Raw genomic sequence first — 20,558 nt, 5'->3', positions numbered from 1 at the left:
GTCCACAGACACCAGGCAAGGGAGCAGATTGCACTTCTGTGCCTTGAACACACCAAGAACTATCTGCAACAACATACTTAATACTTCAAACTCATGAAATATATTTTCTGTCAACTAAATCAGTGTTACAGGTCCACAGCCTATTTTATTAGCTAGATGCTAATGGAGCTACAATACATCAGGTCCCATTTTAAAAGTTGCAAATAGTTTATAAAGACTTAATCAATCATTAAATAGGTGTTTGAATAAATGGCTAAATCAATCATTATAAGCCCTAGCTCTAAGTAAGCCATTGGACTTGGTAATAATCTGTAATATCTCCAGCTGAGATTCCCACATCTACATAGAGGATCCCATCATGTTACAGACCTGAAGAACAGAACATGCTATATATTATTTCTTAACTATTTGTGCATAGGCTTTAATGTAAATATAGACCACATATTGCCACATTCCATGTAGGTGATGTTAAAAATACAGATGAAACATTGAAGAGCACTAAAAAGTGGTCCTTTGGGATGGCACTGGAGAATATTTAATAAAGGCAAAAGCTGCAGGCTAATTTCCCCTGGGAGTTGCCATTTAGAGCCTGTCACAGTGAGAATCCATCACAGACAGAACTGATTCACCCACATCAGAGAGAAAAAACCCTTTTCCTTCCCCACTGCCAGTCACCAGGATATCACCTTTGGTAAAGGAAGGAGCACCTCTTCCAGAGCACTGCCAGCCACCCACCTGCTCTGACTGTGGGATGGAGCAGAGCCACAGCATCCCTCAGAGCTCCCACCCCAGCCCCTCCCATGAACCTGCCTGAGAAGGGCTGTGATCAAGCTCTTCTGTTTGATCCTCCTGTAATTCATGCCAGGCAACCTTTGTAGATGCTGGTTAGGAGCCCCAAAGAGCAAGAGATGCAGTTTAACACACAGACTGACACATTGAAGTCACTCACACCCTGCAGCACCACTGTTCTCTCTGGCACACCAACCCAAAGGTTAGTTATCAGCAGGTATTCAAATTTCAAAGTAAAACAGTTAAACTTTAAACCATTTGAAGTCTGTATCACACCCATGTGTGCTAAGTAGAGAAGGGAAAGGCATCCTGTCCAATGGTTTAAAAAGATTTCAGGTCACTGTCCCTTATGCAATGAGAGTTACTCAGCTGGATAAGATCAGCCATTAAGCAGGATTACAAATTTATCTTCCCTCAGTAGTGTGATCTTCTACTAATAATTGTATCATGAAAAATAACATAGAAAATGTTTAAAGAATTGTCCTTTGAGCCACTAGCAAGGCACAAAATGCTCACATGGCAAAAGGCAAAAATCTTGTCTTTTAACTGAGGAGGGCACAGAAAACAAAACACCACAGCCCAGGTGTCAACACCAGCAGGAGAAAACTGGCAGTGCTGAATCCTGGAAATCAAACCAGTGGGGCTCAGTTGGGAGGGAAGATGTGAAGCATTACCAGCTGACTCACCCCAAGAAGCTGGGATTTGATATGGCACCTTTCTGTAACTTATATCTGGGCAGCACCTTCCTGGCCCAGGACAGTAAAAATAAATACAGACACAACCTAAGACATCCCTTGAGAGAATTAAGGCAATTTTTACAGTCTCACTCCCAGCCCCAGTCACACAGTGCAGAGCAGAGGCAGCTGCAGGATCAGTGCTGGCCAAGAACTGCCCTGCACCTCCCAGGGTGGGCACACCCCACTTTCCATCACCAGCTGCACTGACACTTCAATCCCATCCCACTAATCACTGCACCAGGGAGCACTGGACTACTCCAGCAATGACATCACTGGCAGATTTGATTCCAGTGCTGATTACATCATCACCCACAAGAGATCATGCAGCTTTCCAAATGGCACCAGCAGCTCCTAAAGAGCTTAGGTGGAGGGAGCCACAAAGGATGTATAAATTTCAGAAGTCTCAGGTTGTAAGTCTAATGGAAGAACTTTCAACACTATCTTTTGGAAATATCATTGCATAGACAAAGTATTTTCACATGCTGTTGCTCATGTCAGTGAGCCAGCACATGCTTAGGAGAATATTTTGGTTCCTGGAAAAGTCACACAGTGAGGGAAGGACTCTGCATGAGCGTAACCAGCAGAACGTCACCGCTGGTCAGAGGGCAACAGGCAACCCCAGATTTGCCAAGAGCACCACAAGGAATGTGTGCACTGAACCATCTCCCTGCAGGGTGGGAAAAATATTTCTAAAAGCCTATTTCAATGACTTTCAGCAGAAGATAACAAAGTTTAATAACAGGAACTGGAATGAGAGGCAAGCAGCCGTTACAGGATCTGGCACTGCGAGCCCAGGAGCGTGAGAAGGACAGTGCTTTGCTGTCCCCATGCCACACACCAGCGTTAGCTCTGTCACGGGGTGCTGCTGCTTGCTCAGCCTTCCCTCCTCTGCGTGGACTATTTGCAGAAACAGCATTAAAGCAACCATCAAGCAGATGCTTAAAAAATGCAGAATGACGTTCAAATGACATCTATCCATAAATCAGCCCAAACCACAAACATCTGAAGAAGATTTTCACTTAATCCAATTTACTGTAATCTCTCTCTTTAGTTAAAATGACAGAAATGTCAAAATGGGACTTTACTCCTCTGTCAAAGCATCTCATGGTGAAAAAGGAAAATAAGCAGGCTCTCGCACGCAGCACCACTTATTAGGTTAGAAATGTCAAAACTGTACTTTGATTCTCAGTATTAGCAGTCACATCCACATGCTGTGCCCTTCTGTTTCGCTTCATTTCCCCCAAAAGTGAGCACAGAGCATATGCTCCACGCCAAGCACCATCCAGGCAAAACCACAAGTTTCCCGTTTTTGCTCTTGCTGACCCTGTCTGGGAGCAGGCTGACCCTCCCAGGGCCTCTCAGATCACACACAAACACTTTTATTTGCCATCAAAGCTCTCAGGAGGACTGTATTCTGCTGCTTCCAGAAAAATAAAGCTATGCTCCAAGCCTGCTCAACAGACCAACCTCAAATTGCTTTCCCCTATCTCCCCACATTAATTAGCAAATGGGGTAATTGACTCTCTGCCTGGGAGTTCAGCATTTGTGTGTCCACATACGTATTTCCATGTGAGAGTGCATATAGTTTTCCCCAGTGGTCACAAAAAATTAAGCCATTATCCAAGAGTCCAGGAAAGTGAAAGAAAAATACCTACTGTCAAGAGTGGGGTCTTCATGCATTATTTAACAAGAACTCTGTTGGCAAAACTGGTGTTGTTTTTATATAAAAGCTAATAGAAATTGTACCTCCAGGTGTCAAAACACTGATGGTAATTCCTGCTGCCTCAGACATCTTGATGTTTCAATTTTAGCAGTATGAGGAGCCTGCAGGGAATCCAAGAGGGTAAAGTGCTTGTACTCAAAGAGAAGCAGAGAGAAGGAGAGCCTTTTTATTTCTTTATAAAGGGCTCAGGGGAACAGTTCTACTCACTGGAATTATCAGATCTGGTTCCCCTGCTCCTTCCCTTCCTTGAAAGAGGAAAGAGCAAGATAGGCTAACAAGGAGTGATTGTATTGTGTCGACAGGGGAGAAAAAAAAAATCCATGAGTCTGCTAAGGAGAAGGGAAAAGACAAAGAATTGGTGAACAGAAGATATCACTGGGGTGCAGCAGCACAAGAGCAGCTGGAAGTAACAGGATGCTTCAGTGATCTCCAGGGAACAGATAAGCTGCAATGGAAGAGCAATTTTAATATAGGCTGGGTTTTATTAAGTTTGTGCCTAAAAGCACAGTGACATGTAGGAACCCTCCCTCTCTAAGTTCCACCTGTACTTCTTCAGCCCACCACACCTCCACAGAACAAGGACAGGGATGAGAAACAGTAAGAAACATCAAGAGTATTCTCCCTGACCAGCCCAGAACATACAGCCAACTCCAGCCAAAATCAGAGCTACAGCAAAGGCACCAGCAGCAAATCAGCTCTGACATTCCAATAATCTGTTATGGCACCCATGAAATACTGGTTTCAGGCCAATGCTGCACCTGAAAACCACAGACAGTGCAGGCCACTGTCCCCAAGGACCCCAAGGGAAGCTGTGGGGAGGAGAGACAGCTCTCCAAATCCACCCTCCTGGGCTCGGTGTGTAGGAAATCCCCAGGAACCACCTCATGGTCTGGGCAGTCCTGTTTCCATATCACTTCCACCATGGGATGGTGGGAGGGGGGGACAGACAAGAGGAAAACAATAGCTCAGGAATCCACACACAGCTCAGCAAGGAGCTCAAGGGAAAAGAAAAACAGCTTCTCCAGGCAGCCACTCAGCCAGGGACACAAAGGTCTTGGAGAGATCCTTCACTGGGTCATGAACTTTCGCAACCCCCATTGCAAAAACAGCGCTGAGGAAATTCCCGAGGAAAAGTAAATGGACACAAGAGCAAGCTCAGACAGGGGATGCCAGGAGTGCTGCTGGTCCCATTCCACCAAAGCACATGGCCAGGCTCCTGCCACCTGGCAGCCCACAAACACCCAAACCCCCCAGGTGCTGCTGTGCCTTGTACCAGGACACAGCAGGGAGCGGGAAGTGACCAGGGCACAGGGATCTGACCCCACAGGTTTCCCCAGAGCTCTGCCCCAGTCCCCCTCCCCTGTGCCTGCCCAGGCATCACTTACAGCTCACTACCAGCTCAGGGACGGGCGTTCATCGCTCCCCCCGCTCCGACAGAGCCATTTGCTGCCTTCTTGCTCCTCCAGCCATGTCTCACAGTGCCTGGTATAAACTTTAAGAGGCAATGACCTCATCGGAGCTGGGAAGAGGGAGGCGGGGAAATTGGCTACTTGCCACCTTCTCATTTTTCACATAAGAAAAATAATTTATGAGTGAAAGCTCGTTTTATTCATCTAAAAGAAAAAAAAAAAATCCTACTAAAAGCAGCGGGCCTGCCTTGGAGTGCATCACTTGTACAGCAGCTCCTGGAGCAGCACCCACCTGGGTGGTGCAGAGTGGGATCCCCAGCTCTCCCTGTACCCCCTGCTCCCAGGAACAAACCCCAGGCTCCTCAGTGATCAGCAAGCCCACAGAACACACCAGGCTGTGCTGCAAGCATCCCTCCCATCCCTGTTAAAGCTGCCTTCCGTTAAGGCACAGGGAGGGACTCTCAGCTCTCTCTCATTTGTAACTCCTCCAAAAGGGCAATTAAGCAGCCAAACCGTAGCTGTGACTGGGATTTCAGCTCAGCTCTGTGATGAGGCCATCAGACAGGGCTCTGCAGCGAGCAGTAACTCCAAGGCATGTCATTAATTCTGCCCAGACATGTATCACACCCCATTGGAGAACGCACACGGAGCTGTGTGCGCTGCTCTGCAGACACAGGACACACAGATCCTGCACACTCACACATTTTATATACTCCTATTACTTATGTTATAGATTCACACACACATTACTCATAGCTCTTACGAACAGAACATACAGTTCATCTTGGCATGAATCCCAGAGAAAGAGAAAAAAACCCCTGCAGTAACAAATCCAACTTGCATTGAATCCAACAGCATCTGTGGTAGGAGTTAGAGCAGTCTTGTGGATCATTAAATGATTGAATTATTTTGTGTAACACACCCATGCATCTCTGATAACACTAGGCAAACCTGCTGTTCCAAGGGACATGTCCCCACTGAAAGCATGCCACCACTCTCCCAAGTTTTTGCCCTGAACTTGGGAAGCTGTGGAAAAAGCAGTTTATTTCTGCAGTGTGCATTCAACAAGCTGTTGTGTACCTTGAGGCAGCCCTATGTTTCAAGACAGGGTCCAAATATGTTCATATGGGACTGTAGGTGTCCCTAAGAAGTGTGGGATCTCTGAGTCACAAGTGGACTGGAGTCCACTCTTGAGAGCAGTCGAGGATATTTCATACAACAGTGGCAAGAGGGCAAATTAGCATGGACTGAGAAGGTAACTCCTTAGTAGGATGCAGTGGCACGAAAGAAAACTTAAAAATCACAGCACACTGCAGCTTCTATACACTTTTGTAATCTTTGCAGCAAGTTTACAGAGTATCAAAGCATTCTTCATCCCCTCCAAAAATGAGCTTTGTTCACTCTTCAGAGCTTTACACCCAATGTTAAAGAGATTTAAAAAGTCACAGTTGCAAGACCCTTATTTACTGAAGGAGAGCTGAGCACGATGAGGAGCAGCACAGCTGTCCCCAGCTCTGACTGCCCCAGCACAGCATCCCTCTCCCTGCTGCCACTTCCCAGCTAAAGCCCCATCCCACCATCTCTCCTGGAATCCCTACCACACCACAAGTGTCTTCCCCAGGATTACAGGACCACGACCCTCAGAACCAGCAAAACCACCAGTTCTCCAAGTTCTGCAGAGAGTTCAGCAGCAGAAACTCCCTGGATGCCACAGGCAGCACCAGAACAGCAGCTGCAAACTCCCACTGGCCTGACCGGAGTCAAAACACACCGAGCGCTGCTCTTCAGGCAAACCCAAATTACAGCATCATCTGCTCACTGCTCCCAGGATGAACAAACCCACGTTAATTACAGGCTAAACTTTGCAATTCACCTCTCAAAAGCATGAAAACGTCAGCAGAACTGCTTTGATCCCACTGACAAATCCCCTCTCCAGCCGACGGAGCAACGCGTGAGACCAAGACGTCCGGGGGGAAAAAAAAAATTCCAAACTTTTTTTCTCCTTTTTCCTCGTTGTTACCCTGCCCTTAAAATGACATGCTTCTTGCCAAGGAGGGCTGGAGGGATAAAATCACCTCAGAAAGCAGCAGGGGTTCACAAAACCTCACACTTCACCTCCACAGCAGGAGTGTGTGCTCAGCCTCCAGCACTGAACACTGTTTCTGTGTCGCCGGGCCAAGTCCCAGTTTTTCAAAAGCAACTTCTTTCTTTCTGCTGTGGCCTAGTTTAGTTGTCCACACAAAACACCACCAAAACAAAAGCCTCCCAGCCAGCCAGGGGAGGGAAGTGGGGGGTACTTACCTAGCAGCATCCCCACATCACCTCCTGCATCTTTAGCAGCCACCCTCTTAACTTCAAAATAAATAAATAAAGCGAGGCCACACAGCCTTAAAACCAATCTGGAAATGAAATGGAAAGCCTGTAATTATTTCTCAATGCTCCTGCCAGTCTCAGCCTATAAACACAGTGGATTACATAAGTCCACCCCTCCTGTTTTGAAGCCAAAAGTATGAGCTTTTCCTCCAGCTCTGGCAGCAAGTAATAATTCCTCGTCGGCATGGCAACGCTGGCTGGCTTCCAGCAGACAATGGGCGAGTTGAAATACTGCTACGGCCTTTTTATAGCTTAGCTCTGAAAAACCTCTAAAATATTAGCTATCTGATGGCTAACCCAACTTGACAACCTCTCCTCCTTTAACCATTTCCTTCCTGCACCGCCAGCAGGCATTGCCCAGATGAACGGTCCAGGGTCACCAGGCAGAGGAGCAGGGGATGCTCCTCTTCCCAGGGACAGCACGCAGGAATAGTTTCCCATCTACTGGATTTGTTGATTTGTCACACACACAGCATCTGCAGAAAGTGCCACAACCCCATCTGGGCTTTACCAGACTGGGTTTATTTCAGTCTCTTACTCAGCAGGTCCGTTTGCTCTGCTCACTGGCTCCAGCGAGTTGTGTGAGAGGTTCTCCTCCAGCTCGCCTGGCCTGAGAGAAAACAGACCACAAAATACCACTTGGAGCATGTGGTTCTGTCACTGCCCTCCAGGGCAAGCTGGGAGCAGGCTGGTGGGGCTCTGGGTGCGATATGCAGAGCTGCAGGGAAGCAAGATGCTTTACAACCCTCTCTCAACAAAAGCTGGGAGAATTCATGTGTCCTTTTGGGACAGCACTGCAGGGATGCCCTGTGCCAGTGTAGAGCAACCTGCCCGTACAGCTGGGGCTTATTCTGAAGCTGAACGAGTTAAAAGCAGTAACACATCCCAGCAAGACTGAGAAACAGCAGTGAAACTCAAACAGAAAAGGAAGACACTCAAGCCATCATTAATGTCAGTGGTGTAGGAAGACTGATGAAGTTAAGGAGCCTTATGATAGTGTTTCAACCAAATCCTACTGAAATGAGCAGCTAACACACACACACAGCAGCCCCCAAGATCATGTGAAGTTAATATTTACCCTGACTTCACACACACTCTGTCCAGGATGACCCCACCATCCCCACACCCTGGCACAGACCCTGACCACCTGAAGGCCAGCAGGTCCCAGATGTATTTACACCTCTGAGCATGAGCTCAGGGAGTGCCACTGCCATGTGCTGGCTCACTGCAGCCCCAAGGAAAACTCATCCCAAGGGCTAGGAGATCCTCTGCAATTTGGTGAATTTTGCAAGTTAGCAAATAAGCAAAGAAAACAATAGAAATTAAAGGGAAAACTGAAAAACAGCAGAGCCAAGGCCACCACAAAAAACACAGCTCCATTCTCGATGCTCAGTTCTCAAAACAGTGCTGCCAGTGTTCAGATCCAGCTCCATTTCTGGCAGGAATGCTGGGAAAGCCAAAGGCTCCTGCTCTGCACTGGTGGCTCTCCATGGCCAGCCCACTGCCCCCGTGATCTCCAGGAAAGACTTCAATGCATGACCCCTGGGAGTCTTTAACACTCAAAACCAGAAGGAAAACAAAAAAAGAACATTTCTTTCTAAATCTCATTAAGTTGCAGAGCATGATTATGATTTTTCTAATGTGTAGAGGTGATAACACTGCTTGGAGCTCTAGTTCAATTAATTATTTTATGGGAATAAACATACCAGGAGAGACTAAATGCAAACCATAAAGGTTCCTTGGTATATCAGGCTCACAGCTGCTCAGCCTTTGATACAAGGCTACAACTCCTAATGCCACAGAAGAGCCTAATTCCCACAGTAAAAAAATAAAGAGTCAAGCAATCATCTTAGCACAAACCAGGATGCAGCACACCCTGGCAGATGCTGGTTCCTATACCAAAGTGTGCAAGATGGCCAAGAGCAGCAGCTGTTGCTGCTGATAATTAAATACATGTTGTGCTACCACAGAGCCAAGCAGAGCCACACACGAGGGGGGAGAAAACCAGACCTGTCATGGAGCATCTACCTGAATCCCATGAGCTCAGAATGGGCTGAAGTTAAGAGGTGCCAACCTTAAAGCTCTCAATGTTGTTTTTATCTAATGATGACTCAGGATGACATGACTGGAATGCTTGTGTTTTCAAGGTGAGAATAATCATTTAGTCTCTTTTTAATGGGAAATTTTCTGGGTTTCACCCCAATAAGTTACAGGTGAACAGGAAACAGAGAACCCCAAGAGCTTCCATGGGGATGGGACTTTGCCAGCTCTGGTGAATGCCACAGACACAGCTCTATCTCATGCTCCTCTATTCCACTGAAACCCCAGTGTGTCTCAGGATACTCCCTGAGCAGAATGCATTTGATCCCAGCCTCCTGCCCCTTCCCCCAAAACCTCCATCCCAACTTGCTATTACCAAGATGACATCTAAGAACACGACTACTAAACAGTCTGAAGAAAAACCCCAAACTACTAGGGAAAACCACAGCTGCTATTTCCTCCTGTGTGCAACACACCACGTGCATGTGCCTGCAAAGACAGCACCTTAGGGTGGGCATCAGGAGTTACATGGAAGAGAAAATAGTAAAGTCAGGGCTAAAACACCTGGAGAAACCTTACTGGTCTCACACAGACCAACCTTTGCTCTCTGGGTAAGGAACACCCAGCCCCACCATGACCCCAGACACACAGGATGATGCAAAATGAGGAATAACAACTACAAAACCCAGCTGAAACTTTAAAATGGCATCACACTGCACACGCTCTTCCAGCTGAAACCCTTAATTAAACAGACTATTCTTAACAGTGCTGGAGCCACTCCAACTCCCATTGTTAAATTTAAAATAAAACCCCACAACCCCACAGCATCTGTAAGACATTACAACATTCAATACCAACTTCTTTATTCAGCTTTAAGACATCATTTAATAATTTTTCCCCTCAAACCCCAAATCTAAAGATTTAAAGGAAATAACTCTTGCAGAATGTTATTTGTTGGTTTTTTTTGAATGAACCTTCTGCACTAATATCCTTGACCTTTAACAATTGCAGGCTGATTAAGTGTGTGCTTGATCATGTACAGCCTCTGGACAGACTGCACAGCCAGGGCACGTTCAGTGCTGGGTGTCAGGATGAAGCAGACTGCAGCTTGGAACACAGTCCCAAATCCAATCCCTTCATGCACAGGGACAAAACAAGAAGGCAGATTTGACCACAGAAAAATCACTGGGAACACAAGAAAAACACATTAGAAAATCAATTTTGATCACTGCTAATAAAGCTGAAAGCACAAGCCAGAACCTTGTTGTTATAACCTCCATTATTCCAAGGTGGGTCTTCACTTCTGCTCTCCCTGGAGAAGGAGCCACTTACAGCTCCTGCACCACCCTCAGGTGCCTCCCATGGCCTGGAAATCACATCTTCAGCCATGCCAAGGGACGCAGAAATGATGACTTTCCTGACAGGAGCAGGAGAAGAACTTGGGCTGAATGCCAGTCTCTGCAAAGTCATGGGGAGCCTCTATTCACTGCAGGGAGAGCAGGATTACAAACTCAAATATCACCTGATAGCAACCTCTGAAAAGATGCTGGCAGGCCATGACAAACCTCCAGGTTCCCATAAAGCTCCTACACCTTAACCAACACTGCTGATATTGCTCCTGGAGCCAGTTTCACAGCCTCTGAAAGAGTCTGAGGTGTCAGGTGGAAGAGGAGATGACACAAAGATGAGCCATGTGCCCAAGGGGCACCATGAGCAGGCTGCCCAGGTTGGGGTACCAGCTCAGGGACTGGCTCCCAGCAGCAAACAGGCAGCCTACACCCAGAGTCAGCTGCACAGGCACTGGGATCTGTGCTCAGGTGATAACATCTTACCTGGGCCACATTCTCAGGCACTCCAGCCTGCTTGCTCACAGCATCTCTGCTGTGCCAAAACATGAAAAGGGCAGCAAGGTTTGCAGAAAATCCCAGTAAGTTCTCTCCAGCAGTTCTCACAGTTAATTCAACTGTTCAATCACACACACTTTAAAGTCCATGAAATAAAAAAATCCTGAAAGAAATACAAAAAGTGGACAATTGGTGGAAGCAGGTTTGTTTGATCAACTCTCCTCCACCTGCCAAGCAGTTCTGCGGCCACAGTAAAAAATCCTTCAGGCAATTCAGTCCTGTGTGCTGATCCTACCCTGCAGCTCCAATTCTCCCACACCCACAGCTGCATGGCCAGGGCTAAACCAGCCCCCTGCTCCACAAGCCAGAGCCTCCAAAAAACACACCCACCCCAGGTACAACTGCACACTGGGCACACCTGCCTCGACCAGAGGAGCCTGCAGCAGAGAAAAAGTTTTGCAAGGGCCAAGCCACATCCTTCAGAACAGGCTCCAACGTCAGAAAACTCTGTTAACACAGGCAAAACAAAGGAAGCATGTGGCACGTACGTAGGAACCAAAGGATGTTGGATGAGGAACACAAAGAAGGGAGGAGGTGGAAAAAAGACTCATTCAAGGATCTGTGCAAAAGCTGGCTTGACTAGGCAGTGCCTCTCCAACTGGATCAAGAAGTCCAGCAGCAGAGTATATCCCACAGACAGCAGAGAAAGGAAAAAAAAAATAGCCAACAAATCAGAAGAGGGAAATAGCTCACCACATCTTCAGCAAAACAAAGTGGAAGGGAATAAAAACCAAATCAAGAATTCTATTCCAAGCCATGCTTTACTCCAGTAAGAACCTTCTCTGTTTCTTTGAGCTCTAGACCATTCCTTGCCAAAAGCACTGCCTAAGCAATTTAAAAAAATAATTTAAAAGCATCAACAACAAAACCTCTGAAAGGTGTAACAATCCAGTGTGCAGAGCCCTGAGGATCCTCCTAACACGTGGGAGAGAGCTGCAGACATGTAAGAGGCCACATGGACAAACAGATCCTGAAAGCAAAGCAAGAACATGGTGACGATGCTCAACAGCTAAGTTATAAAACAGAGCAAACCCCTGAAAACCCAGCTAGCTCAAACTGGATGTGGAACCAGGAGGAAAGAACAGCAGAAACACAAATCACTCCTGTGCAAGCCAAGAATTCAGGTAGAAATTGAAGGACATGTGTTCAGCCACAAAGTCACAGGGGCTTTGAAACATTGCTGGAACCTGTGTAAAGCTTGTTTTTTAACTCAGGAAAGGGTAAGTTCATAGCCATCCAACCACCACACCAGCCCCCTTCCACAGGATTCGACATTTCCTGATTTTCAGTCTGAAACAGAAATATCCTGTCAAGGGGAAAAAAAAAAAAAAAAAACAACAAAAAAAAACTAAACAAGGGGGCTCTAACCAGGCCATGCAACTCAGCTGCTTCCCAAACACACACCACTTATCTGTTTATTCTCAGCTGGAGCTTCCCCTGCACATCCACCTCCTCCCTCCTTTCACTTACAAATTGATGTGCCATTTAAGATCTCCTCTCTGCTGGCTCTGCCCACTGCATCCTCAGCATTTAAAATAAGCTGGGACAAGCACGGGGTGAACCAGGCACTGTGAATGCTGCAGAGCCAGGGCTGAGGGGTACTGCAGACTACTCATATGCTTCAATATTTTGTCCCCAAGAACTCGGCCAATCCATTTAGCAATGGAGCAGGACTCTAATAATAGACACAAGGATACACAGGAGATAAATGTACACAAGACAAAAATAAATCCCAGCCTTGTTATAATTTTAATACGGGAGCTAAACTGGGAAACGATAAATGAAGACCGTTTCCACAACTGAGTCAAGAGGAAAATTTAACTCCCAACAGCCCAAGAGTGAACACAGACATTCAAAACTGGATGGGAATTTTCAGAAATTGAATGAGCATTAATCCAAAAGTAAGTTTTTCATTATTTCAAACTACACCAAAAAACCCAGCACTTTAGAGAAGCAGACTTTAAACAACTGTGCCTGTTCTCAGTCAGCAAGTTGTGGGGCCATCATCCATCTCAAAAAGTTGCTCTCAGCTCTCTGTAAGTGGTTTAGCTCCACAGCAGCTCGTTTTAATCTCAGTCAGTGATCTCAAACTGAAGTTCTAATACACTCATATACATCTATAAACTCCTACATACATTTTTGCTTTATGAGTTTTAGCCTGTCTTCACTCTACATGGTTAACCACGCTCCCCCACAGCCCTGCCTTTGCTTTAGAAAACAACCTCTGGTGTTTATGAGATTAACTATTTCCCCATGGAAATTATCTGAGGGATAACTCTTCCCTTCCCACAGGAATACCCAGAAGAGCCTCAAAGATTTCACAACCTTAAGCCCTGTGTCATCATGAGTTATATTCTGCATACACAAACATCTTGTGTGCGATCAAACGAGGAGGCAGAGCAGGGGCTGTGGGCCAGGGTGATGCTCTGATCTGACCCCTGGCCAGATGTCTCCAGCCCAGGGTTTCACCCAGCAGCTCTCAGACACTCCCCAAGCCTCCAGACAGGGGAAACCACCATGATACTCAACAATCTGCCCCAGTATTCACCACCCTACCTGTGCATCCAGCCCCTCCTACGTGTGACCATGTTCACAGCCAGGTGCTCCAGCGCTGCATGGCAGAGGCTCTGTAGCTTACCAGCCCTGCCTGTGGCTTCAAAGCTTATTACAAGGTCTGAGCATCCTTCCTCAGGTGACTCCAGACTGCAAGGAAACCCATACTGGTAGTGGAGTAAGATTGGACCAGGCCAAATTTCACTGCATGTTTATCTCTGCTCAAATCATCCAACTAAAAAGAAGAAAACAGTAATGTTCCAGATGGGAGATTTTTTATAGCAAGCCATGGATATCTGGCACGCTTTGCTGAAGGTCTTTCATCATGCACACAAGGTAGAATGCTATCTAGTAATCTGAGGAAACATCCATGGGATTTTCAACCTCCTCTAGAAATTGAGATTCAACAGGAAACCACAAATACACCACGCAATTAATTTTTCTTTACCAAATGTTTCCAGTCATGTCGCAATTTTAACAGTAAGCAAAGTATTTGGGTTCTCTCCAGTTCTTGTGCAACAATGTTCCTCATTTTTCATTTTATTTTTTAAAGAATCTGGCTGAGATTTTTTTTAAAAGAGGAGTTTAAAACAAGTTAGGAACTCAGCGTGAATAGATCATACTCTCCCTGTTACTTACACCACCACCCCCCAAAGTTTCCATACCACATAGCAGAGGTTTTGTACAAACAAAGTAAAGACTTTTCCCAGCTAAAAATACAGCGAGCAGCCTAAGAAATAAAAGCAGAACAACACATCTACCAACACAGGCAATGCTGAACTATCCGAACCACATAAATAAAAGTCTCATTCAAACATTCCCCCCACTCCCCTCCCAACACCATTCCAGGAGAACAAAGAAACATTAAGTCTTACTTTGCTGGTGTATATTTGATCAGCCCTTCTGTTAACACAATATGACAACAGCAATGAGGGGAAGAATATCACAGCTAAACAACCGTCTACCATTCCCCTTCCTTCTGCCGAGCCCGTGCTGACGCAAGGATGGAGCAGCTGCTGTCTGTTTTTAAACAGCTCCATATTTCATAAGAAGCTGCTGATTTCTGAAAGGACAGAAAACCCAGCCAATGGCTTACAAAATAAGAAGCAAATTAAAGCAATTCAGGACACACTATTTAAACATGGTGTCCATTTGCTCAGCACACCACCGCAGCTGAAATTCCTGAGACACGTCTGGCCTCTGTCTCAGCCTACTCCATATCACCACAAGAACAACTTTTAAGTATTCATCTAGCACAGAGCAGAGGACAATGGAAAATCCCTCCCACAGCTCCAGATGAAACAAATGCTTGAAATATGGGAGAAAACAAACTTGTGTCCAGCTTGATGCAATGACACAAACTACTTCATCAGATTAACATAATCCTCCCCTAGCTGTGTATTCTGCTGCTGAGGGATGCTTTATCAACAATAAACAGACATTTGGGATGGAAAGACTCTCCTTGAAGCCATAGGTCTCAAACTTTTGAAAACTTACCCAAAAATATATATAGCTATTGAGATTAATTTCTATTTAACCAGGGATGTATCAGGTATCTGGGAAGCCCCTCATCACCACTAGAATTCCACATTTGGGTTTTCTTAAAAATCTACATCATAGCATACAGGTCACTGCATATTAGGACCTCAAAAGAAAGAAGCTTAAAGCTTTTCTGTTCTGGCTCTGCAGCTCTCAGTGAGGCTGTTAAAAGCAATGGGTTATTCCAGGCGAGTCCCTCCCGAGGGGCTCCAGACGCCCGCTGTCTCCTTTCCACTTAATAGCTGCTCTAAGAACACTGCTTTTTTGGCTGTTTGTGTCATGTTGATTAGCTTAGATAAGAGCTTGGGGAAGGAGCAGGGAGAAGAAGAGAGCATGTAGGGGGAGGAGGATTCAAAGAATAAATAAAAAAAGGCTTTCATCTGCTCTGATAATTAGCAGGTCATGCTGAAAATGATCAGCATCCCTTTAACGCAACTGTGCATGAAATGTGCAGAGCCCTGCTCAGGTCACTGCACCCATGCAAATCACTTCTATATCTGTCACTGCACCCCGTGCTTTACTAAACTCCTCTGCCTTCATGAGGGCTCCAGCCAAGATCCTTCCACTTCCACACTCCCCCGTGGGAGATGGGGGGGTTACAAGGGTCTGCAGTCTTGTTGCTCTGTCACAGGGGCACAGGGCATGGAGGTGGCCAAGGTCAATCAAGGATTAATTAAAGGGTTGCAAAAGACCCCCAGATTCTCTGATGAAGCAGCACAGGGGAAGCACTTGCCATTCCTGTAGAAAAAGTGGCTGCACAATCCTCCTGTTCATCACCTGGAGGTTTTCCCAGGGAAACCATCAACAAGGAAGAATCAGACTGCCCTGAATGTGACAAAAATCTGTCATCCATCACCTGTAGCTCCTGTCCCAAACATCTCAGCAGAGCATTTATGGCTTCATGCAGAACCTCTCCCTGCCCAAACACACTGCCAACTGTGGGTGCAGCAGCACAGCCCCTGCACCAGGCAAGCTGGGCTACCACACTGGAGACACCATCTGGGACTGAGCACACAAACCCTGCTGCAAAATGAGCAGTGGGGCAGGGGGGAATTCAAACAGCAGCAATGCAGCTCTGTCATCTGGGCTCTCTCTCCTCCCCACATCTACTCTCATCTTCAGAAAAGTCAGGAGTCATCTCCTGGAGGGGCAGGACTGGTTCTGCTGGAGCAGAGGCCCTCTAATAGACCTGCCCTTCTCAAAAGGAGGTGAAAAGATGATAATGACAATGACAATTCTTCCTCTGATGTACTCACATCCTTCTATTAAGGACACATTACCTCAAAGGTCAGTAATTGCCAGCCAGAGCCAGCTCTGCCTTGACAACCCATCTTCAAAATGCACTGAGTGTCTGACCATGCCCAGGACAGGCAGAGACTGCCTTTAACGTGCTGTCTGGAGACAGGACAATTCCCTTTGGTGGCTGTGATGGCTGCATCTTCTCAAGTGTCTTTAATTTCAGCAGCTTTCCCTCCCTTCAAAATTGTTCTTCTGCCTCAGCTTAATGTTTAACCCCAAACTGAAACACACCTTCAAAGTGCTGCTGTTTCAAAGAAGCTCAGAAGGATGGGAATTAAGAGATTATTTTCAAACAAAGAAATGGGCTAAATCATTGTGCTCAGAGTTACCAGATGTGCTTTGTGGAAACAGGAGCAACATGCCAAGCACCACAGGGATGGGAAGGACAGGGGACAGCCCCAACAAGATCAGTGGGGCACAGGGACCAAGGAAACAGCACTAAGGCTGGTCTAGGAGCAAACCAAAACCCTCAGCAGGATTGTAAAAAACCATCACATAAGCAGCAGAGACTTATCACTCAAACTCCCTCCACACATCTCAGCAAAACAGAAAACAGCAACACTGCAATGGTCACAAGAGCACCAGGGAGGAGACAAAGTGAAGTGTAAAACAAGTCCCTCTGTAGTACCAACATCCACCTGGGAAATGGGAATCTTGAGCCAAGAGGGCAGTGTGGAGTTCCTCAATGACAAACCTACAGCAATTATTAGAAAGGCATCATCCATACATAATTTTGAATTTAATTTAATTAGGCACCCTGCTAACTTCATTACTTATTTAACTGGACTGCTCATTCAATTTACATTACTACTGTTTCAGATAACTGCTCTGGGCCCGCATGCACGAGAGGACACATTTGGGAATGCTGGAGCCCCAGGCCACAACTGGGAATGCTGAAGCCCCAAGCCCACACTCCCCTGACACCCAGCATTTCTCCTGGGACAAAGGCACTGGCCATGTCTTAGGCTCAGTTTTTCTACCTGCATGAAAGGAGTCAAGAACTCAAAGAGTTAAAAAAAATAGACAAAAAAATCCCAGGTGAAACCCCCAGATTTATCATTTTAATGCTTGTGTACACCAGTCAAAGCAACAGCCTCCTACACAGCTGAACGGTTTCTTCTTTCTCACCTAAGAAGTACAGAAAAATAATACTCCATGGGGCTTGGGGGAATATATATCAGAGCACTTCACTCACCACCCAAGAGCATCTCTGTAAAACCATGGTCTCCAGAACATGACACGTCAGGTCAGGACAGAAATCCAGGAAGGTCTCACACAAGCAACTGCTGGTGCCACTGCTGGGCCAGAGCTCAGCAGCCTGGAGCCAAACCCTTCACACCAAATCAGAGCCAGCAACAGAGGATCCAGCTCCCCAAAACCTCACTGGTCAGGGTGTGCATCCTCCTTCCCACTGCTCCAGACAGTCACATCATCCTCCCTGTCTGGCAGCTCTGCCTGCCCTCCCCAGCTGCTCAGACACAGCAGAATTCTCCCAGGCAACCTCAGGAGGCTCCTTGGAGGACTGAGTCCAAATCCTCAATTCCCTGCCTGATCTGAAGGGATGGAGCAGCACAGCTGTGAAAAGGAAAAGAGAGAACAGCAGATTCCTCAAGTATGTAGGAAGATACCTCAGCCTCAGACTGTAAGGTCTGTTTTAGGAAATTTATACACATTTGAAAGATCCCTGGTTGACAGGAGTAAGAGTGTGACATGGTACAGACACCAGCCTCAAATTAGGCAATCCTCTGTTGTGTTTGGATTGGGTTTTTTTCAATTCCTTCAGCTCAACATTTCTTCTTGAAATCAAACTGCTCTGAGAATTGTGACAATCCATTAAAAAAAAAAAAAAAAAGTGAACAAAAAGCTGGAGAGCAGCACAAAGCCAGGAACACAGCAGGACAGCCACCCAAGCCTTGTGCAACAGCCCTGTTAGCAGGAGGTGCTGCTCACCAGTGCCTGCATAGCCTGGAATGAGCACCATTACCTCAGGCAGCATCTTCAAGGCACTTCTGACATCCATTTTTCACTCTCCAAATCAACTCCAGACCCAAAAATAATCTAAGAGCTCAGGAGTTCAATGTAATTTGCTCCAATCAATGTACAAGCCCTCTATGAAGCATCAGAAGTTTAGAAGAGCAGACCAATCCTCACTTGGCATTCTGGAATCTCCTACATCAGTGGAAAAGATACAGACCCACTGGTAGTGGTTTTTTATTTTGAAGTTACCTGGTAAACAAAAGAACTAAAATCATCTCTGTAAGAATCAACGATTTTAAGAAACCACCATACAGTCAATCTCAGTCACTACAAGACCTTCAAGGACCAGCAGCAGCAGTGATGAGGTTTCCAGCTACCTCCCATAAAATGAGACTGTCTAGCTCACAACCCCCCTCTGATCTTGTCTTCAAGATGTTCAAAATGAAATCTCTCACCAAGGCAATCTAATATTTGGTTTCATTAGCATGCAAGTGCAGCACAGACCATTTGCCTGCTCCTTGTGAAAATAAAGTTGCAAAATGCTTTGCACAGCATTAGGAGAAGTGTAAGCATTCCAGTTCCCATCAGTGGGGAAGGAGACTGACAGTCCCAAACCCATCTCTGCTGGCCTGTCCTTTTGGAGAATAGTGGCACAGGTGAATTATTACATCAGAAAAAGGACCAGGCTTTGCTGTCTGAAAGGCTGAGTGGCAATACCAGCATTATTTCAGCCTCCACAAGGGGAAGGGATCACATTGAAACAGAGGATCCTGGCAAGTCTCATTTCCTACAAACAGGTCTCAGGGGCCTCCTCCAACCTCCTCCAACAGGAAGAGGGGAACTTCTAACACCTAATCGCTGACATTTAAGAATGCAAAGCTTCAGCCATCAAGCTGACACTGCAGCAGGGAATGCAGCTAACAGGTATACAGTTGCAGGCTCCCAGAGTGTGGATTTCAATTTACAGTTTAAAAGAGGAGAGAGGAAACTAACCTAAAAAACAATCAGCTTTATCTGGGCTATTTATCCTCACAAAACATGTGGCCACACCATAATGTGAACGACTGTGTGGATTATGCATTTTTCCTCCACTAGCACTGTCCAAGACATGCTCACATCTGGAATCCTTTATGTTTTAAATGCTACTTCTGCCTTCTCCTCGGTGCCAAAATGCCTTGAGCAGGCAGCACATGCATGGGGGAGGAAAGGAGCAGCAGAAGAATCAGTAAGGTACCAAAACATGAGGAACACAGTAGGCAGCTTGAGGAGCAGACACCCACCAGTGTGCCTGTAGGCAGAGATGCTGTGGTCCAGAAGAAGATCATACTATATGAAAGTTGCTGTTCTCCTGTGGCTAACAATAAAAAGCAAAGTCACACTTCTCTTAAATAAAGCCAGTGTTTGTTATTTCTGTTCCTTTGTTTGCTATGTGGAGCTCTAAAGCCATGCAGGAACATGTCCTGCCCAGCTAATGGCATTCACTTACAATTCACCAACCTAGGCTTGCACCTGGACTTTTCTATACACGAGAGTCACAAGTTTCACAGGCACCCCCTGAAGGACACAGCACTCCACAGCACAAAGACCCAAAAAGTGCCTTACAAGCCCTCTCCAAGGCTGCCCCAGCCTGGCTGCTGCCATTTGAGGTCCTTTTAAAGCAAGAACTTTGTGATGCATCTCTCTTGCTGCTCTGGGAGACAGCATTAGAACACAAAGCCACACAGTGCTCATGCTAATGTTTCCATCTGCTCAGAGCCTGGGTTTTCTTAAGGACAAAATAAAACTAAGTGTGTTGTGATGATCCTGTGCACAGACACTTGGGTGCCTCAATTCTTTCAGGCACCTCCAGAGATTTTCAAAGTGCCCCAAGGACACACACAAACATTTAAAGGGAGATGGTTGTCGAGAGGTCCAGCAGCAGGTCTGGAAGAAGCCTAAGAACTCAAGACACAGGGCCATGGGAAATCCCTCTGCCTTCAACCACAAGTGGGCTGACCCTCCCAACAGCCTCACTCACACAGGCTGCCCCTTGCCTTTGCTCCAGTTACCCCAGCAAAGACTGAGGTGACCCCAGCTAGCCTTTCACTCTTTGCTTTCAATGCCCAGCCTTCAAAGAAAGCTGACCCAAAGTCCAGTGAGGTCAGTGGACAGGCTCACGCTGACGTCAGCGAGGTCCCTGCATAAGGTCACTGCAGAGTTTGCCTTATCTCAGAAC

General features: G+C 46.3%; 1 protein-coding gene across 16 annotated transcripts in view; it reads right to left on the bottom strand.

Annotated features, from left to right (window-relative positions):
* The window catches only part of NCOR2 (nuclear receptor corepressor 2), a 226,524-nt gene that overhangs the window by 169,428 nt on the left and 36,538 nt on the right, over positions 1-20,558 (bottom strand). The window contains exon 1 of one of the 16 annotated variants that reach the window (XM_056504280.1): positions 14,404-14,750. The exons of the other annotated variants lie outside the window; for them this stretch is intronic. The gene's annotated coding sequence lies outside the window, so the exon portion shown is untranslated. Of the gene's footprint in view, positions 1-14,403; positions 14,751-20,558 lie in introns of those variants that run through there. 16 annotated transcript variants of the gene reach the window in all.

Source organism: Oenanthe melanoleuca, chromosome 15 (genome assembly GCF_029582105.1).
Source record: "Oenanthe melanoleuca isolate GR-GAL-2019-014 chromosome 15, OMel1.0, whole genome shotgun sequence".
Taxonomy (NCBI): Eukaryota; Metazoa; Chordata; class Aves; order Passeriformes; family Muscicapidae; genus Oenanthe; species Oenanthe melanoleuca.
This window is presented reverse-complemented; position numbering and strand designations above follow the sequence as displayed.